Source organism: Cervus elaphus, chromosome 19, assembly GCF_910594005.1.
Source record: "Cervus elaphus chromosome 19, mCerEla1.1, whole genome shotgun sequence".
Lineage (NCBI taxonomy): Eukaryota > Metazoa > Chordata > Mammalia > Artiodactyla > Cervidae > Cervus > Cervus elaphus.
The window spans coordinates 55,539,791-55,560,290 of NC_057833.1; positions in this window are offsets into that span (position 1 = coordinate 55,539,791).

Consider the following 20,500-nt stretch of genomic DNA (forward strand, 5'->3'; position numbering starts at 1 on the left):
CGGCACTGCCTCGCTAGCTAAGCAGGTGCTTTGAGATTCTGTTGTCTCTATTTCAGTATTGCACCTGGTGTATTGTTAAGCAGATAGTGCAACTTTGGGAGGGTGCTATTTGATTATATATGACCAGTATATAAAAATATGGGGTAAAATGTTTAGGAGAAATCTGGAAGCCATGTGGCTGCTGTTCTCAAAGGGTGGGGTCTGGACCAGTTACAAAGATATCATCTGTAAACCTGTTGCAAACGCAAAATGTCAACTTCTACCCAAGACCTAATAAAATCACACTCTTGAGGGAAATCCCAGTAGTTCTAATTACCTGGTTTAACAAACCTGCAAGGTGATTCTAGAGTTTGAGAACCATTGCCCTGTCAGATGAGACCCAACAAGACCTTCATTAGCTCATGGTGGTGATGCTCAGTGAAGCCTGCCCTAGATTTTCATATACCTAATAGAAAATGTGAAAGAGGGTCAGGGTGGATCAGTCTTCTGTTTTTACTGCATAGTCCAGATGTTGGGAGCTTTTTAATTAATAGGAATAAGATAATTTCCTCCATCACAGAAATGTGAGATAAAAGTAACACTAGTTGCTGTAACAAATAGCTGCCTCATCTCCCCACAATATAGTAGAGATTGAATACAATAGGAGTATGGGTCATATAGTCCAAGGGAGTTCTAGGTCAATAGGAAGCCTCTGATCCTTACAGCCACTCAGAATCCAGACTACTGATTAATCTGGGTTATGGTTAAAAACCCTAACACATGATTTAGAAGTTAGCCATAGGAATTAAATCTGTCCATTAAAAAAAGTAAGAATGGATAAGTAAGGGATTATTTTATAGTGGATGTTGGAAGTGCTGTGCATCCCTTCTGATCACATTGCATCGAGTAGAACTAAATCTCCTTGTTACACTTCAATTCAACGGACAATGGGAAATGTTGTCTGCCTGTTTTCCAGGAAGAGTAGGAAACACATTTTGGTAAATGGCAGTCTCTGCCACAACTATGTTTTCCAATACCTCCTTTTATCTTCCCATTCAAAGGAGAACTTCAAGTTATAATGTTACTTAAGTGTAAGAAAAATAGTTCTCATTCTGCTATCCTCATAATTTTGCAGGTGACTCATTGGCTATGACATTCTCTTGCAGAAACAGTAATGCTCACCTAAGCAGAGCATGTGCCCCTGAGTTTGTGGTCAACTGTCTCTAAACTCTTGTAATTTGGACTCCTGATACCCGGTCTGTGATAGCAGAACATTGAATTGAATTGATACATAATCATAATTTGAAACTCACTTGTAGGTATCAGGGGCAAAATACTCAAATCTCAAAATTTTTAAACTAAAAAGTTGGAATATGAGTTAAGAGACTTTGGGAGCTTTATGTTTATCAATATGGTACCTGCTTTCACTGATCAGAAATTCTTTTATTTATTTATTTAATTTTTCTTTTTTTTTTTCATTTATTTTTATTAGTTGGAGGCTAATTACTTTACAATATTGTAGTGGTTTTTGCCATACATTGACATGAATTAGCCATGGATTTACATGTGTTCCCCATCCCAATCCCCCCTCCCACCTCCCTCCCCATCCTATCCCTCTGGGTCTTTCCAGTGCACCAGCCCTGAGCACTTGTCTCATGCATCCAACCTGGGCTGGTGATCTGTTTCACCCTTGATAGTATACTTGTTTCAATGCTATTCTCTCAGAACATCCCACCCTTACCTTCTCCCAGAGTCCAAAAGTCTGTTCTGTACATCTATGTCTCTTTTTCTGTTTTGCATATAGGGTTATTGTTACCATCTTTTAAAATTCCATATATATGCATTAGTATACTGTATTGGTCTTTATCTTTCTGGCTTACTTCACTCTGTATAATGGGCTCCAGTTTCATCCATCTCATTAGAACTGATTCAAATGAATTCTTTTTAATGGATGAGTAATATTCCATTGTGTATATGTACCATATCTTCCTTATCTATTCGTCTGCTGATGGGCATCTAGGTTGCTTCCGTGTCCTGGCAATTATAAACAGTGCTGAGATGAATATTGGGGTACACGTGTCTCTTTCAGATCTAGTTTCCTTGGTGTGTATGCCCAGCAGTGGGATTGCTGGGTCATATGGCAGTTCTAGTTCCAGTTTTTTAAGGAATCTCCACACTGTTCTCCATAGCAGCTGTACTAGTTTGCATTCCCACCAACAGTGTAAGAGGGTTCCCTTTTCTCCACACCCTCTCCAGCATTTATTGCTTGTAGACTTTTGGATAGCAGCCGTCCTGACTGGTGTGTACTGGTATCTTGTTGTGGTTTTGATTTGCATTTCTCTGATAATGAGTGATGTTGAGCATCTTTTCATGTGTTTGTTAGGCATCTGTATGTCTTCTTTGGAGAAATGTCTGTTCAGATCTTTGGCCCATTTTTTGATTGGGTCATTTATTTTTCTGGAATTGAGCTGCAGGAGTTGCTTGTATATTTTTGAGATTAATCCTTTGTCTGTTTCTTCGTTTGCTATTATTTTCTCCCAATCTAAGGGCTGTCTTTTCACCTTACTTATAGTTTCCTTTGTTGTGCAAAAGCTTTTAAGTTTAATTAGGTCCCATTTGTTTATTTTTGCTTTTATTTCCAATATTCTGGGAGGTGGGTCATAGAGGATCTTGCTGTGATTTATGTCAGAGAGTGTTTTGCCTATGTTCTCCTCTAGGAGTTTTATAGTTTCTGGTCTTACATTTAGATCTTTAATCCATTTTGAGTTTATTTTTGTTGCCCCAACCAAAAGACAAAGACTGGTTGAATGGATACAGAAATTCTTTTCTATGTAAGATGGAGTTGTTTTATTCAGTTACCAAGTCATGTCCTACTCTTTGTGACCCCATGGATTACAGCACACCAGGCTTCCCTGTCCCTGACTATCTCCTGGAGCTTGCCCAAGTTCATGTCCATTAAATCGGTGATACCATCCAACCATCTCATCCTCTGTTGCCCTCTACTCCTTCTGCCTTCAATCTTTCTCCACATCAGGGTCTTTTCTAATGAGTTGGCTCTTTGCATCAGGTGGCTAGGGTTTTGGAGCTTCAACTTCAGCATCCTTCCTTCCAATGAGTATTTATGGTTGATTTCCTTTAAGATTGACTGGTTTGACTCCTTACTGTCCAAGGGACTCTCAAGTGTCTTCTCCAGCACCACAGTTCGAAAAGCATCAATTCTTCAGTGCTGTGCCTTCTTTATGGTACAGTTCTCACAACTGCATGACTACTAAAAAGACCATAGCCTTGACTAAATAGACCTTTGTCAGCAAAATGATGTCTTTGCTTTTGAACACTCTGTCTAGTTTTGTCATAGCTTTGCTGCCAAGAAGCAATCATTTTCTAATTTCGTGGCTGCAGTCACCATCCGCAGTTATTTTAAAGACCAAGAAGAGGAAATCCGTCACTGCTTCCACCTTTCCCCCTTCTATTTGCATGAAGTGATGGGACCAGATGCCATGATCTTAGTTTTAAGCCAGCTGTTGCATTCTCTTTCTTTGCCCTCATCAAGTGGTTCTTTAGTTCCTCTTTGCTTTCTTCCATTAGAGTGGTATCATCCACTTATCTGAGGTTGTTGATATTTCTCCTGGAATCTTGATTTTAGATGGAGTTAGGCTAGATGATTCTGATTGTCTCTTCCAGTGCTGAGATGTTAATGAGAGCAACTGCATTTTCTATGCCTGAAATTATTTGTCAACAAACAATTAGTGGCAAGAAATTGCAATCAGTGCAGTGTCAAAACTGAACCAAACCTCTGTCCTCAAGGAACTTATTGTCTATTGGTAAAAGAGATAAACATATTTTCAGATAATTATTAAAACATATAATGCTTAAATTGATCTATTCATTTAGAAACATTGGTTTAGTAAAATTTATAAAAATCAGAATATTGAAGAAGTAGGTGTCCTTTAATGGGAATCTCGGAACTTTTTGTTCTTGTCCATATTTCAAATATCTTTTTCTTACTAAAAGTAATTCACTCACATATGTCACTAGTGTGTGTGAGAGAGTAGGCCAATGTTCTTTTTCTTAAAACACTAGCATATTAAATAATTCTTAAGTTCTACAATTCCATTAAAAAAAAAAAATCAACGCTAAGCTAACTTAAATGAAGCTCAGGCATTCCATTTGGGTTAATTTTAACTGGCTACATGAGAAAAGAAAATTTGGAAGGCACCCAAATAGGATTTATAGAGATTCATATTGTGTCAGATTTTTCTGCTTTATGTGGATGTTGATATGTTATCAAAAGAAATTTATAACTGCAATAGAAGACTGAATGAATATTGATTATTTTTTAGTTACCAAAACTAGTTGACATATAAAGCTTTGTAAATCCTTTCAGATGAGGGTGGGTATAAATTAAAAACTAATTAAAGCAGAGGCTTATAAAGACACCATCTCCAGTTCAATGGATTATACATTTTCCTTGTGTATTGGGAAGATATTCCTTAGTATCCCCACCCAAAACTCCTGCCAAATGAACAAACACATCTGAAAAAAAATATATATATATTTCAATTGCTAAAAGCCAGTTTATATATAGTCTTTTTCAAAGGTAATTACAATTGTTTTAGCAAAGTTAAGACCTAAAAAATTAACTCCAAAGTGCCGGGTGGAGATGAGAAGACTGATCAGTCTATTATCTCTAACCTCCATACTTATTGTTAACAAGCTTTTTATCTTTTAAGGCAGTAAACATCTGGAATCTGAGCACTGACACCTATTAGTTACAGTGGTTTCCTTTTACCTTTCTAAGCAATCTGGTAGATAAACCTCCAGGAATCCCACAAAATTGGGCCCTTAATTGACCAAATGAATGGCTATCACTCTTTTTCAGTCTAAATTGAAAAGTGTGCTCCTGTGAAATTGACAGTGTGCAGTGGAAAATATATTCTAGCTGTTGCTCCACTGGTACCCATCAGTGTGACCTTAGATTCTCTCCCCAGTTCATTCTCTGAAAAGCTACCACAGTGATTTTTCTAAAACTCACATCCATTTTACCTTCTCTTAAAGAATTCTGGAATAGATGGGAGGATAAAGTCAACACTTTCAGGTTTGATATGCAGTGGCCCTTCTCTTCTAACCTCTTTTCTCCTTAACCTGTACTCATTTCTTAAACTCTAGCTGTAATAAGGCTCCCATGCCAAAGAGACATCTCCTTCATCTTTTCAGTCTTGAAATCCTTACTTATATCCTCATCTGGTTTTGGTGGCAGTTTTATTTAGTCTTTAAGATGTGATGGTACAACTGGCCTTGACATAGCCTGCAAGGCTAACAAATAGCTTCATGCATTAATTCAGCAAACATTTGCTGAGCTGTTGCAGTCCAGGAGATGTTGTAACCTTGGGGTATTTGGTACTGAAAGAGGCTCCTGCTTCCTTTGTGAGGCTTACCACAAAAGGTACAGACATAGATGGTAAACAGGTAAGCAAATGAGTAATGCAATTTCAGGTAGAAATAGATACAATGGAGAAAATCAAATAGGGTGATGAGTGTTGCCATAGGATTCTGAGTGTGGTTCTGTTAGACTCTGTATTGAGCTTTTCTGGAATTCAGTAATCACTTGCTATTCATCTTACCCTCCACATCCTCCGTGGCCCAGTTCCAACACGGTGTCCAGCACATTGGCCAAGCTGAATGTATCTGGATGGACTGAATTTTTAATATCTCAGTTATTTAGGCTACAGTTTCTTCATCTTAAAAATGAAGGGATTAAATAAATGCGTACTTAAGGCCTGCCACCTTTGGGATTTAAGAAGTAGGTAATCTATACTGTCTGATGTTTTATTCCTTTACAAGAGTCAAACAAACCAGTTATTTTAACAATTACTGAAGAGTCACAACTAAAGATCACATCTTAAAAATACCTTTTGAGATGACATCTTGTTTGAAAAAAGTAGCAGCAGTTGGTATTTTCTGGAATTTTACTGAGTTACTTCCACAGATTTACTGCAGGAGCTTATAGTCTTTTGAAATTTACTTGTTAAGCGTTTTTGAATGCTCCATAACTCTCTTTCTTCAAATACTAAATGAACTAGAAATTACAATTCATATTCAATGGCAGTATTGGAACTTTAACATATTTAAATTAAAATGATTTATATTCACTTTAAATACCAAATTTAATTAAAATGAAATAACTGGGTAATGTTACTTTTATAAAAATGCATTAAATCATACTTTCATTAAAATATTTTATACATTTTGAATATAAAGTGAAAACAGAAGGAAAGAGATAATAAAATGACAGCATAAATTAATTAACTGAAAACAGGAAAATAATACAGAAAATCTTTGGAGAAAATTGACATAATGGACAAATGTCTGGAAATTTTAATTAAAAATAGAAAACAAAATATTAACATGAATGATAAAGGGCTACAACTTTATGAATGAAAAGATGAAGAGATTTAAGAGGAGGAGAGGAGATGATGAAGAGGAGATTTAAAACAAAATAAAATTGCTTTGTAAAGCCTGTCTAGATACATTTCTAATCCTAATAAGTTGGATGAGTTATTAGGAAATTGTAATTATCAAATTTCACTGAGAGAGTGAATTGATAAATATTGAAAAATGAGAATTAAAATGCCAAAAATTCCCTCTTTAAAGATTCTTGCTCTGTGTAGCTTATTTGGAAATGCTAAGGTAAAGTTATTTCTCATTTTTAATTTCTTAAAAGCTCAGAGAAATAAAATTCTTGATAAACTAAATACCTCTCCTTGTTATTATGAAGCTACATAATTATGATAACTGTAATGATTGTAAAACTTTACAAAATAGCAAAACAATGAAAATTTCTACAGTGCTACAAAAATTCTAAATAAAATAATAAATGTGTCAATATATAAGTAGAATATATAATTTGAAGAATTTATTCTAGGAATGCATAATTTAATATGGAAAAGCTTCTTAAATCTTACTGTTGGTTAAAAGGTAAAACTGTTTATCTCATCAGATCTCTAAATGTTGTTTGATGTCATTTAAAACATACTGTTGTTCAACTCTACATTTTCTTGCAAATTAAAGAAAATCAATAATGTCACTCTTGAAAATGAAAACCTGGAAACATTTTTATTAAGTAAGAAATCAGATGAAGATGTTTGCTATGATAGATCTTGTTCAGTGTATTCCAGGAAATTTTAGCTAATAAGATAAGAGGGGGCTTCTTATAAGAATCTGCCTGCAGTGCAGGAGATCCAGGTTTGATCCCTAGGTCAGGAAGATCCCCCTGGAGAAGGGCATGGCAAACCACTCCAGTATTCTTGCCTGGAGAATCTCATGGATAGAGGAGGCTGGCAAGATGACAGTTCACAGCGTCACAAAGAGTCAGATACTACTGAAGCAACTTAGCACACACACATGCAAGATATGGAGGCTAGGGCTACTGGAAAGTAAGAGACAAAAAGATCTTTGCACCTTGGCTTATGTCCCTGGATATGTTCCAGTGTCTCCTGGTTTATAGTCTATGGAAACTTGAATAGAGTTTGTATCCTGCTGTTGCTTGAAAATTCTATAAATGTTAATTATGTTGAATTGGTTCATAGTGCTACTTAGGTCTAGTCTATCCTTCTACTTTTCTGTCTATTCATTCAATTAATTTTTTAGAGTTTGATATTGAAACTCCAACTAAAAATTTTAATTATCTACTTAAATAATTGTAATATATTGTGGAAATATATGTCACTTTGTTCTGTTTTTTTCCAAGTCTCTTATAAATGTGTTATCGTAATTTCATAATTTTTTTAAAAAATTTGTTTATGTAAAGAATGACTATCTACTTGGCAAACCTTAGAGAGTGAACTACTACAAAAACATTTAAAATTAACAGTTTTTTTAAATATTTGGCTGCTGCTGCTGCTAAGTCACTTCAGTAGTGTCTGACTCTGTGCGACCCCACCAGGCTCCCGCATCCCTGGGATTCTCCAGGCAAGAACACTGGAGTGGGTTGCCATTTCCTACTCCAATGCATGAAAGTGAAAAGTGAAAGTGAAGTCACTCAGTCGTGTCCGACTCTTAGCAACCCCGTGGACTGTAGCCTACCAGACTCCTCCATCCATGGGATTTTCCAGGCAAGAGTACTAGAGTGGGTTGCCATTTCCTTCTCCAAGATATTTGGCTACTTATATAAATTAAATACTTAAAAATCAATGTTTTTCCACATAGCAAAAAACCCCCATGTAATATGTATAGAGAAGAATAAAATATATTTTTGACAATGGCAGCAAATGGTAATGAGGATTTGCATTATTTACATGAATTACCAACTGTAGTGTAAGACATACATATCTTTGTTTTTATAACTGAAGACACATCATTGTTTCATAAGTATTACAAATGTGTAAGTTCTTTCCAACTTATTTTTCAAATCTTACTCCATTTCTACCACATTTACAGATAATTTCTCGAACTTTCCACAGTTATTCTAAAGTTAATTATATAGATGTTTGAGGATAATGAAAGATGATAGCTAACACTCACATGATATTTTACCTGTCATGGCACAGGTAGTTATCTGGGTTTAACATGTGTTAACTCATTTACTTCTCACACAAGCCCTATGAGATACTTTCTTTAATTCATTTTTGCAATTGAGGCAACTGAACATTCTATTTCATCAAAATTGTTTAACTGGCTGTACAGATCTATGGGAAAAGGAAATATAATTCAAATTGACTTAAGTCATTCAAGACTTGTTAGGTCACCATTTGAAAAAAAAAAAAAGGAAATTAGTTCCCCATTTTGTAGCAAATGAATTTCAAATTACATAAACATTAAAAGATAATGGGATAAAATAGTGGCTTTTGTGACAGATTTCCAAAGACATAAAAACAGGGGGAAAAAAGTTTAAAGTAAAAAAAATAAATAAAAAAGAAAGTTATGATAAAATATTCAATCATTCAGAGTTTTATAAAGAAATAAAGTATTAAGATATTACACATGTATATATCAAATCTTATAATGAAAAAAGAAAAAGATAAATAGACTTGAAAAATCTGAAATGCAGACAGACAATAATGCTTTAACATTTTTTTGCTATTAAAATAAATGGGGGAGGAGCTAAGATGGCCGAGGAACAGGACGGGGAGACCACTTTCTCCCCTACAAATTCATCGAAAGAACAATTGAACACTGAGCAAACTGCACAAAACAACTTCTGATCACTAGCAGAGGACATCAGGTGCCCAGAAAAGCAGCCCATTGTCTTCGAAAGGAGGTAGGATAAAATATAAAAGATAAAAAGAGAGACAAAAGAGCTAGGGACGGACACCCATCCCGGGAAGGTAGTCGTAATAGAGGAAGTTTCCAAACACCAGGAAACCCTCTCACTGGCGGGTCTGAGGGAAATTTTTGAATCTTGGAGGGCAACCTAACTGGGAGGAAAAATAACTAAAACCCACAGATTACATGCCTAAAAGCAACTCCCAGCAGAAAAGTACCCCAGATGCTTGCATCCTCCACCAGCAAGTGGGGGCTGAACGGAGAGGAGTGGGTGGCATTGCTAAGGGTAAGGGCCGGGCCTGAGTGCCCTGAGGAGAATCGGAGGGAGCTTTCGTGAGACAGCAACTTAAACTGTGGGATGGGAAGAGAGAGAGAGAAAATTAACAGGCGAAAAGTGTGCTAACGCTAACCGAACACACTGCTGGCCCGTTCAAAAGCGCGCTAATGCTAACCAAACACACTGCCGCCCTTTCACAGAACGAAGGACTGATCAATTCCATAGAAGAGCTAGCCGGCTGCGGACTGGCCCATCCCCCGCTGAAGGCAGGAGGCAGGGGGGAGGGGAAAGGGGCAAACTTAGCCCCAGAGATGGCATCCCCTACCAAACTGCAAACAGGCTCCCAGTTTCTAACCAAAGACTTCCTGAGATTCTGGATGGTTGACATCTGCTGGAGGGTCATGGCTAGAGACCAGCTCCCCAGAACAGACACAAGGCACACCGACTGGCACGCGCGTGGAAACGGAGGCTGGGACTGCAGGGGGGATAAGGCGCACCGCACCTGGGGAGAGTGCGCTCGTCAAGCTCCTGGCTGCCTGAGCTGCTCGGGCCAGGGAAGGCACAAAACACAGGCCCAACCGAGTCTGTGCTTTTGTGGAGTACCTGAAAACTGGAACTGCACGCAATGCAGGGCCCGCTCCCTATAGAGCAGCCTGGAGCCTGAGCATTGTAGACGGGGAAAGCACACGTGCAGCGAGCGGGGTCAAACCCAGTGTGGCCGGAACACTGCGAGTGCTCCCCACACACGCCAGCAACATTTTTCTGCAGGGCCCCTCCCTCCCCACAGCACAACTGAACAAGCGAACCTAAACAAGAGACCACCTCCGCCCACTTGTCTCAGGGCAGAAATTAGACACTGAAGAGACCAGCTAACAGAAGCCAAATAAACAAATGGAACCGCTTCAGAAGTGACAGGTGCAACAGATTAAAATCCCTGTAGTTAACACCGACTACACTGGAAGGGGCCTGTAGATATTGAGAAGTGTAAGCTGGAACAAGGAGCTATCTGAAACTGAACCAAACCCAAACTGCCTGGAACAGCTCCAGAGAAATTCCTAGATATATTTTTACTATTTTTTTGTAATTAAAACATTTTTTTTTCTTTTCTTTTTTAAATTTTTTTTCCTCTTATTTTCTTTTAAAATTCCCTATTACTCCTCTATTACTCCTTAATTTTCAATTTCATATATTTTTACTATTTAAAATTTTTTTCCTTTTTTTTCTTTTTCTTTTAAAGTCCTCTATTACTCCATTACTCCTTAATTTTCATTTTGATTCTCATATATTTTTACTATTTTTTTAATTAAAATTTTTTTTCTTTTTTGCCTTTTATTTTCTTTTAAAGTACTCCTCTATTACTCCTTAATTTTCATTTAATTTCACTAGAACCTTGCAAAAAAAAAAAAGACCCTATTTTTAAAGCAAACTTCATATATATTTCTTAAATTTTTTGTGTTTTTGTTTTTAATATTGTGTTTTTAAGAGTCTAACCTCTACTCTAGATTTTTAATCTTTGTTTTTCAGTATTTGATATCAATTTTGGACATTTAAGAATCCAATATTCAGTACCCATTTTTACTCAGGAGTGTGATGATTACTCTTTCCCTCTTTTGACTTGCCATTTTCTCCCCCAAATCACCTCTATTTCCTCCCTACCCCTTCTCTTCTCAATCCAATTCTGTGAATCTCTGTGGGTGTTCTGGGCTACGGAGAACACTTAGGGAACAGAGTACCGCGTAGATCTGTATCTGTCCTCTTGAGTCCCTCTTTTTCTCCTCCTGCTCATCTCTATCTCCTTCCTCTGTCTCCTCTTCATGTAACTCTGTGAACCTCTCTGGGTGTCCCTAAATGTGGAGAGTCTTTTCACCATTAACCTAGAAGTTTTATTATCAGTGCTGTATAGTTGGAGAAGCCTTGAGGCTACTGGAAGAATAAGACTGAAGGCCAGAGACAGGAGACTTAAGCCCAAAACCTGAGAATACCAGAGAACTCCTGAATATAGGGAACATCAAGTAATAAGAGATAATCCAAAAGCCTGCATACCTACACTGAAACCAACCACCACCCAAGAGCCAATAAGTTCCAGAGCAAGACATACCATGCAAATTCTTTAGCAACGCACGAACATAGACCTGAGCGTCAACATACAGGCTGCCCAAAGTCACACCTAACACATCTCAAAACTCATTACTGGACACTCATTGAGACCCATCTCAAAACTCATTACTGGACACTCCATTGCACACCAGAGAGAAGAAAGCCAGTTCCATGGACCAGAACACTGACGCAAGCTTCCCTAACCAGGAAACCTTGACAAGCCAATCGTCCAACCCCACCCACTGGGAGAAACCTCCACAATAAAAAGGAACCACAGACCACCAGAACACAGAAAGGCCACTCCAAACACAGCAATCTAAACAAGATGAAAAGGCAGAGAAATACCCAGCAGGTAAAGGAACATGAAAAATGCCCAGCAAGCCAAACAAAAGAGGAGATAGGGAACCTACCTGAAAAAGAATTTAGAATAATGGTAATAAAAATGATCCAAAATCTTGAAAACAAAATGGAGTTACAGATAAATAGCCTGGAGACAAGGATTGAGAAGATGCAAGAAATGTTTAACAAGGACCTAGAAGAAATAAAAAAGCATCAATTAAAAATGAATCATGCAATAAATGAGATCAAAAACACTCTGGAGGGAACCAAGAGTAGAATAAGAGAGGCAGAAGATAGGATAAGTGAGGTAGAAGATAAAATGGTGGAAATAAAATGAAGCAGAGAGGAAAAAAGAAAAAAGAAGGAAAAGAAATGAGGACAACCTCAGGGACCTCTGGGACAATGTGAAATGCCCCAACATTTGAATCATAGGAGTCCCAGAAGAAGAAGACAAAAAGAAAGGCCATGAGGAAATACTCGAGGAGATACTAGCTGAAAACTTCCCTAAAATGGGGAAGGAAATAGATACACAGGTCCAAGAAACCCAGAGAGTTCCAAACAGGATACCCCAAGGCAAAACACCACAAGACACATATTAATCAAATTAACAAAGATCAAACACAAAGAACAAATATTAAAAGCAGCAAGGGAGAAACAACAAATAACACACAAAGGGATTCCCATAAGGATAACAAACTCTTCAGGCCAGAAGGCAATGACAAGACATACTTAAAGTAATGAAAGAGAATAAGCTACAACCCAGATTACTGTACCCAGCAAGGATCTCATTCAGATATGAAGGAGAATTCAAAAGCTTTCCAGACAAGCAAAAGCTGAGAGAATTCAGCACCACCAAACCAGCTCTTCAACAAATGCTAAAGGATCTTCTCTAGACAGGAAATGCAGAAAGATTGTATAAACGTGAACTCAAAACAACAAAGTAAATGGCAACAGAACCATACCTATCAATAATTACCTTAAATGTAAATGGGTTGAATGCCCCAACCAAAAGACAAAGACTGGCTGAATGGATACAAAAAAAAAAAGACCCATATATATGCTGTTTACAAAAGACCCACCTCAAAACAAGGGACACATAAAAACTGAGAGTGAATGGCTGGAAAAAAATATGTCATGCAAGTGGAGACCAAAAGAAAGCAGGAGTCGCAATACTCATATCAGATACAATAGACTTTCAAATAAAGGCTGTGAAAAGAGACAAAGAAGGACACTACATAATGATCAAAGGATCAATCCAAGAAGAACATATAACAATTATAAATATATATGCACCCAACATAGGAGCACTGCAATATGTGAGGCAAGTGCTAATGACTATGAAAGGGAAAATTAACAATAACACAATAATAGTGGGAGACTTTTAATACCCCACTCACAACTATGGATAGATCAATTAAACAGAAAATTAACAAGGAAACACAAACTTTAAATGACACAATGGACCAGCTAGACCTAATTGATATCTATAGGACATTTCACCCCAAAACAATCAATTTCACCTTTTTCTCAAGTGCACACGGAACCTTCTCCAGAATAGATCACATCTTGGGCTGTAAATCTAGCCTTGGTAAATTAAAAAAAAATGAAATCATTTCAGTCATCTTTTCTGACCACAGTGCAGTAAGACTAGATCTCAATTGCAGGAAAAAAAAAACTATTAAAAATTCAAACATATGGAGGCTAAATAACACGCTTCTGAATAACCAACAAATCACAGAAGAAATCAAAAAAGAAAATATGCATAAAACAAATGAAAATGAAAACACAACAACCCAAAACCTATGGGACACTGTAAAAGCAGTGCTAAGGGGAAGGTTCATAGCATTACAGGCTTACCTTAAGAAACAAGAAAAAAGTCAAATAGATAACCTAGCTCTACACCTCAAGCAACTAGAGAAGGAAGAACTGAAGAACCCCCAGGGTTAGTAGAAGGAAAGAAATCTTAAAAATTAGGGCAGAAATAAATGCAAAAGAAACAAAAGAGACCATAGCAAAAATCAACAAAGCTAAAAGCTGGTTTTTTGAAAAGATAAACAAAATTGACAAACCATTAGCAAGACTCATTAAGAAACAAAGAGAGAAGAACCAAATCAACAAAATTAGAAATGAAAATGGAGAGATCACAACAGACAATGCAGAAATACAAAGGATCATAAGAGACTACTACCAGCAGCTCTATGCCAATAAAATGGACAACTTGGAAGAAAAGGACAAATTCCTAGAAAAGTATAACTTTCCAAAACTCACCCAGGAAGAAATAGAAGGTCTTAACAGACCCATCGCAAGCACAGAAATCGAAACTGTAATCAGAAATCTTCCAGCAAACAAAAGCCCAGGACCAGATGGCTTCACAGCTGATTTTCTACCAAAAATTTAGAGAAGAGCTAACACCTATCTTACTCAAACTCTTCCAGAAAATTGCAGAAGAAGGTAAACTTCCAAACTCATTCTATGAGGCCACCATCACCCTAATTCCAAAACCAGAAAAAGATGCCACAAAAAAAGAAAACTACAGGTCAATATCACTGATAAACATAGATGCAAAAATCCATAACAAAATTCTAGCAAATAGAATCCAACAACATATTAAAAAGATCATACATCATGACCAAGTGATCTTTATCCCAGGAATGCAAGGATTCTTTAATATCCACAAATCAATCAGTGTAATACACCACATTAACAAATTGAAAGATAAAAACCATATGATTATCTCAATAGATGCAGAAAAAGCCTTTGACAAAATTCAACATCCATTTATGATAAAAACTCTCCAGAAAGCAGGAATAGAAAGAACATACCTCAACATAATAAAAGCTACATATGACAAACCCACAGCAAACATTACCCTCAATGGTGAAAAATTGAAAGCATTTCCCCTAAAATCAGGAACAAGGCAAGAGTGCCCACTCTCACCACTACTATTCAACATAGTTTTGGGAGTTTTGACCACAGCAATCAGAGCAGAAAAAGAAATAAAAGGAATCCAGATAGGAAAAGAAGAAGTGAAACTCTCATTGTTTGCAGATAACATTATCCTCTACATAGAAAACCCTAAAGACTCTACCAGAAAATTACTAGAGCTAATTAATGAATATAGTAAAGTTGCAGGATATAAAATTAACACACAGAAATCCCTTACATTCCTATACACTAACAATGAGAAAACAGAGAAATTAAGGAAACAATACCATTCACCATTGCAACAAAAAGAATAAGATACTTAGGAGTATGTCTACCTAAAGAAACAAAAGACCTATACATAGAAAACTGTAAAACACTGATGAAAGAAATCACAGAGGACACAAACAGATGGAGAAATATACTGTGTTCATGGATTGGAAGAATCAATATTGTGAAAATGAGTATAGTACCCAAAGCAATCTATAGATTCAATGCAACCCCTATCAAGTTACCAATGGTATTCTACACAGAACTAGAACAAATAATTTCATAATTTGTATGGAAATACAAAAAACCTGGAATAGCCAAAGCAATCTTGAGACAGAAGAATGGAACTGGAGGAATCAACCTGCTTGACTTGAGGCTCTACTACAAAGCCATAGTCCTCAAGACAGTATGGTACTGTCACAAAGACAGAAATATAGATCAATGGAACAGAATAGAAAGCCCAGAGATAAATCCACATACCTATGGACACCTTATCTTCGACAAAGGAGGCAAGAATATACAATGGAAAAAAGACAACCTCTTTAACAAGTGGTGCTGGGAAAACTGGTCAACCACTTGTAAAAGAATGATGCTAGAACACTTTCTAACACCATACACAAAAATAAACTCAAAATGGATTAAAGATCTAAATGTAAGACCAGAAACCATAAAACTCCTAGAGGAGAACATAGGCAAAACACTCTCTGACATAAATCACAGCAAGATCCTCTATGACCCACCTCCCAGAATATTGGAAATAAAAGCAAAACTAAACAAATGGGACCTAATGAAACTTAAAAGCTTTTACACAACAAAGGAAACTATAAGCAAGGTGAAAAGACAGCCTTCAGAATGGGAGAAAATAATAGCAAATGAAGAAACAGACAAAGGATTAATCTCAAAAATATACAAGCAAAACCTGCAGCTCAATTCCAGAAAAATAAATGACCCAATCAAAAAATGTGTCAAAGATCTAAAGAGACATTTCTCCAAAGAAGACATATAGATGGCTAACAAACACATGAAAAGATGTTCAACATCACTCATTATCAGAGAAATGCAATTCAAAACCACAACAAGATACCAGTACACACCAGTCAGGATGGCTGCAATCCAAAAGTCTACAAGCAATAAATGCTTGAGATGGTGTGGAGAAAAGGGAACCCTCTTACACTGTTGGTGGGAATGCAAACTAGTACAGCCACTATGGAGAACAGTGTGGAGATTCCTTAAAAAACTGGAACTAGAACTGCCATATGACCCAGCAATCCCACTCCTGGGCATACACACTGAGGAAACCAGATCTGAAAGAGACACGTGTACCCCAATGTTCATCTCAGGACTGTTTATAATAGTCAGGACACAGAAGCAACCTAGATGCCCATCAGGAGAAGAATGGATAAGAATGCAGTGGTACATATACACAATGGAATATTACTTAGCCATTAAAAAGAATTCATTTGAATCAGTTCTAATGAGATGGATGAAACTGGAGCCCATTATACAGAGTGAAGTAAGCCAGAAAAATAAAGACCAATACATTATACTAATGCATATATATGGAATTTAAAAAGATGGTAATGATAACACTACATGCAAAACAGAAAAAGAGACACAGATGCACAGAACAGACTTTTAGACTCTGTGGGAGAAGGTGACGGTGGGATCTTCTGAAAGAATAGCATTGAAACAAGTATACTATCAAGGGTGAAACAGATCACCAGCCCAGGTTGGATGCATGAGACAAGTGCTTAGGGTTGGTACACTGGGAAGACCCTGAGTGATGGGATGGAGAGGGAGGCGGGAGGGGGGATCAGGAAGGGGAACACATGTAAATCCATGGCTTATTCATTTCAATGTATGGCAAAAACCACTAAAATATTATAAAATAATTAACCCCCAACTAATAAAAATAAATGGAAAAAAAAAATAAATGTAAATTCCACACAGATAGGAACTAAAGAGTGCTAGGAGCATAGTGGTATAAGCATGGATTTTGTAGCCGTCTGCCACTAGTTTATTCACTGAGTAAATTTAGGTAAATTCTTCAAATTTTCTGTTTCATTGTCTTCCTAACATGGAAAATATATAATGGACGCCATCTGTCCACTCCACTTCCTAGTGCTGCCCCCATCCCAATCCAGGCACAGCCTCTAATTATGCATGATTCTAATCCTTTCTTTAGTTTGAGGTGTAGGCAAAGGATTGTACTAATATTTCAGAGACCCGACTGTAAATCCTGTCCTCTGTTTACTGAGTACTTGGGAAGATTGTCTCAACCACTGAATTAGATTAGATTGCATCTGATCAGATTAGATTAGATCCGTGATTTTCAAACACATTTCTGAAAATCTGAGGAGTTTATTGGTGGTGACTTGACTGCTGTAAAAGAGGTGGGCTGGGGGCAAGAAGGAAGCCTGAAAAAGGAGTTCTAGACTTCAACATTTGATTTGTCTGCCAGTGATGAATGCCCACAAGACTTAGTGTTATCAAGAGGAAGCAAGACATGACTGGAGGAGAGTGCATTTCAAGGTCCATCTCCTTTGATAAACTGTTCTTCAGGTGTGGTTGTTCACCAGATTACTTACATGCTAAGCTCCTCTCCTCTATTTTATAAGAAGACCCTACTAACACCTTAACCTGCAGTGCCTTCCTCCAGGTGGCTTTGTGGATGAATGGCTGTAAATTATTAGGTAAAGAAGAAGAGAAGATAAATGTATATTTGTCCTTCCTTCGTTTTTATTTCACACCTTGCTTTCTGCCTTTGTTAAACAAAAAACACACAAGCAAAAAGTCTACCAGAATGCAGTTTCTAAGGGAGTTAATATTTGTTCCTTTCCTCCTCCCCCAAGAACCATGTTACCCTGCTTCATCATTGCTTTGCATATTTCCCTTCTTATTGCTAATCTCTGCTTCCTCTTACCACACATAAACACCATGGAGCAACTGCCTCTGTTTCCCTCCGTTCATTGTTCAAATGATGAGCTGAAGTTCAGGAATGAGAGCTTTTAGAATTTCTGTGCTGGGAATTTGTTAATACTGGTGTCAGTTCTCTGAGAAATGATACTGATAACTATGGTCTGGAATCAGTCTGTGTTCTACTTACTATGGAGTTAGAGTAGCATCATTATGAGGTAAATTGTAAACTGTTGCTAAACTGTGTATATATATAAATAAATGATCTGTAGTACCAGGCTAGATCCCTAAGAAGTGTACATAATTTCTATATTGGGCTTTCTAATATAATGCTAAGTGTCCTTTGACTAAAGCTGAATTCAGGATTGTTTTCAATATGTGCCCATCATACAGTTTCTCTTTTGCTAGATTTCCTTCAGACCCAAGTGGCTGTAGCCTGACTGTCAGTCCAGATGCTTGTGCAGGCTGAGCTGAGGCCCATGATCTCCTGCATATCTTAATAGAGTGTTTGCTCCTGGAACAGAATGATTGGCATATAGCAATTCCTGAATGACTGCAACTAGGACCTCTGAACACTTTTACCATCTGTTGAACAGGGATAGTATTTCAGGACAGCAGAATGTATTTAATAACATCTTCAAGGTTCTTTCCTGATTTCCCAGGATGATCACTGAAAATATTGAATAAAATTGGTCCCTAGATAGGGCTCCATCAATTCCACAACAACAAACCATATTATCCTTAGAAATGGACATCCTGTAGAAGAAGTCTGTGTGATTTATTTAAGAATTGATGAAAAGTTTTAATATGAAGATGACGGTCATCAGATATTTTTATTACTTGTTTCTGCCATTAAGTAACCAAAGTATAGTTTGTTGTCTGAGGGTTAGCTGATGATTTTTTTTTTTTTTTACAGTGTCTTGTTAAAAATATATTAGCCACAACTGGATCTGTGTCAGTGGTAGTAAAGAGCTTGGGGATTTAATTTTCTCTGCTTTCCTTTTGAAAACATTAAATATTGAAAGAGAAACATGTTGGAATACTAATATTAGTAGGTGCTACATCTTCTTGAGGGAGCATCCCAGCAAGATAAAGTAATTTCACCCATCTTTTTGATTCTGATCTCAACAGTGACTTGTTTGAGACACCAAACAAGATTTTTTACTTTAAAGCCATCTTTCATCATTATCCAGACCCCATAAGGGTAATCCTTGTGGGAAGAGTCTTTAAGCATTATTAATGTCTCTTCTAAGTATCCGACCAATCTGAAGACTGGAAAAATGTGTCCATTTACAGAAAATTTGTGGATATGTGTATGTGCATGCGTGCATGCTCAGTCGCTCAGTTGTGTCCGACTCCTTGCTACTCTGTTGACTGTGCCCCATTAAGCTCCTCTGTTCATGGGATTTTCTAGGCAAGAATACTGGAGTGGCTTGCCATTTCCTTCTCCAGAGGACCTTCCACATCTGGGGGTTGAACCCATGTCTGCAAGTCTCCCTCATTAGCAGGCAGATTCTTTACCGTTGAGCTACCTGGGAAGCCCACATCATCAGAGAGATGGTACTTTGGTGGATTTCTGTATACATTTATAATGGGTTTTAACATACTCATTTCTAGAAATGAGTTATATAGGTGTTTTCACAACATTCAGAAAATCTTAAGCAGCTGCTTTTCAATTCTATTTAGCCTTAAGGACACGCTTGCATTGCAGGCAACTCAGACATAATTGCAGAGAAGGCACTGGCAACCCACTCCAGTACTCTTGCCTGGAAAATCCCATGGACGGGGGAGCCTGTTCGGCTGCCGTCTGTCGGGTCGCACAAAGTCGGACACAACTGAAGCGACTTAGCAGCAGGAGAAGAAGACATAATTGCCTGAAGTCCCTGTCATCATCAAATGAAGAGCAAGGTGGGGAAATGTGAGTTAACAGAGCCTCTCCAAGAATGTTGTCAGGTGTACTGAAGGAGCTTAGATGTGGGGATCCACTTGCAATATTTAGATTGACTTGATGTTTCTATGAGTACATATTCATGATTATATGACTGACTAAATCTAACATGAAAATACGTGACTGCAGAGACTGACATCCATTTTGCTACTGTTAGCAAAATAAGTTTCTAGTATGAAGCCTCAAATGGAGTGGCCGAGTGAAGCTACATTTTCTAGACCATTTTATTTGGACCTCTTTTCTGGTGATGATCCTCCCCCAGTAATGTGACTATTAGGACACTTTCTATAATAGTGCACATTCACAGTGTGAGAGACCAAGTGCCCTATATGTTTATGGTATAGAAGATACGAAGCATCTGGACTCATACTCATGTTGTTAGCAACATTTTGCTTGTAACAAAGTAAAAGCTACATCAGGAGGCAAAGCGGATAGAGGCCTCAGTTTCTACTGGATTCTTCCCAAAGAAATGCTCTGGGTCAGTGGTTTTA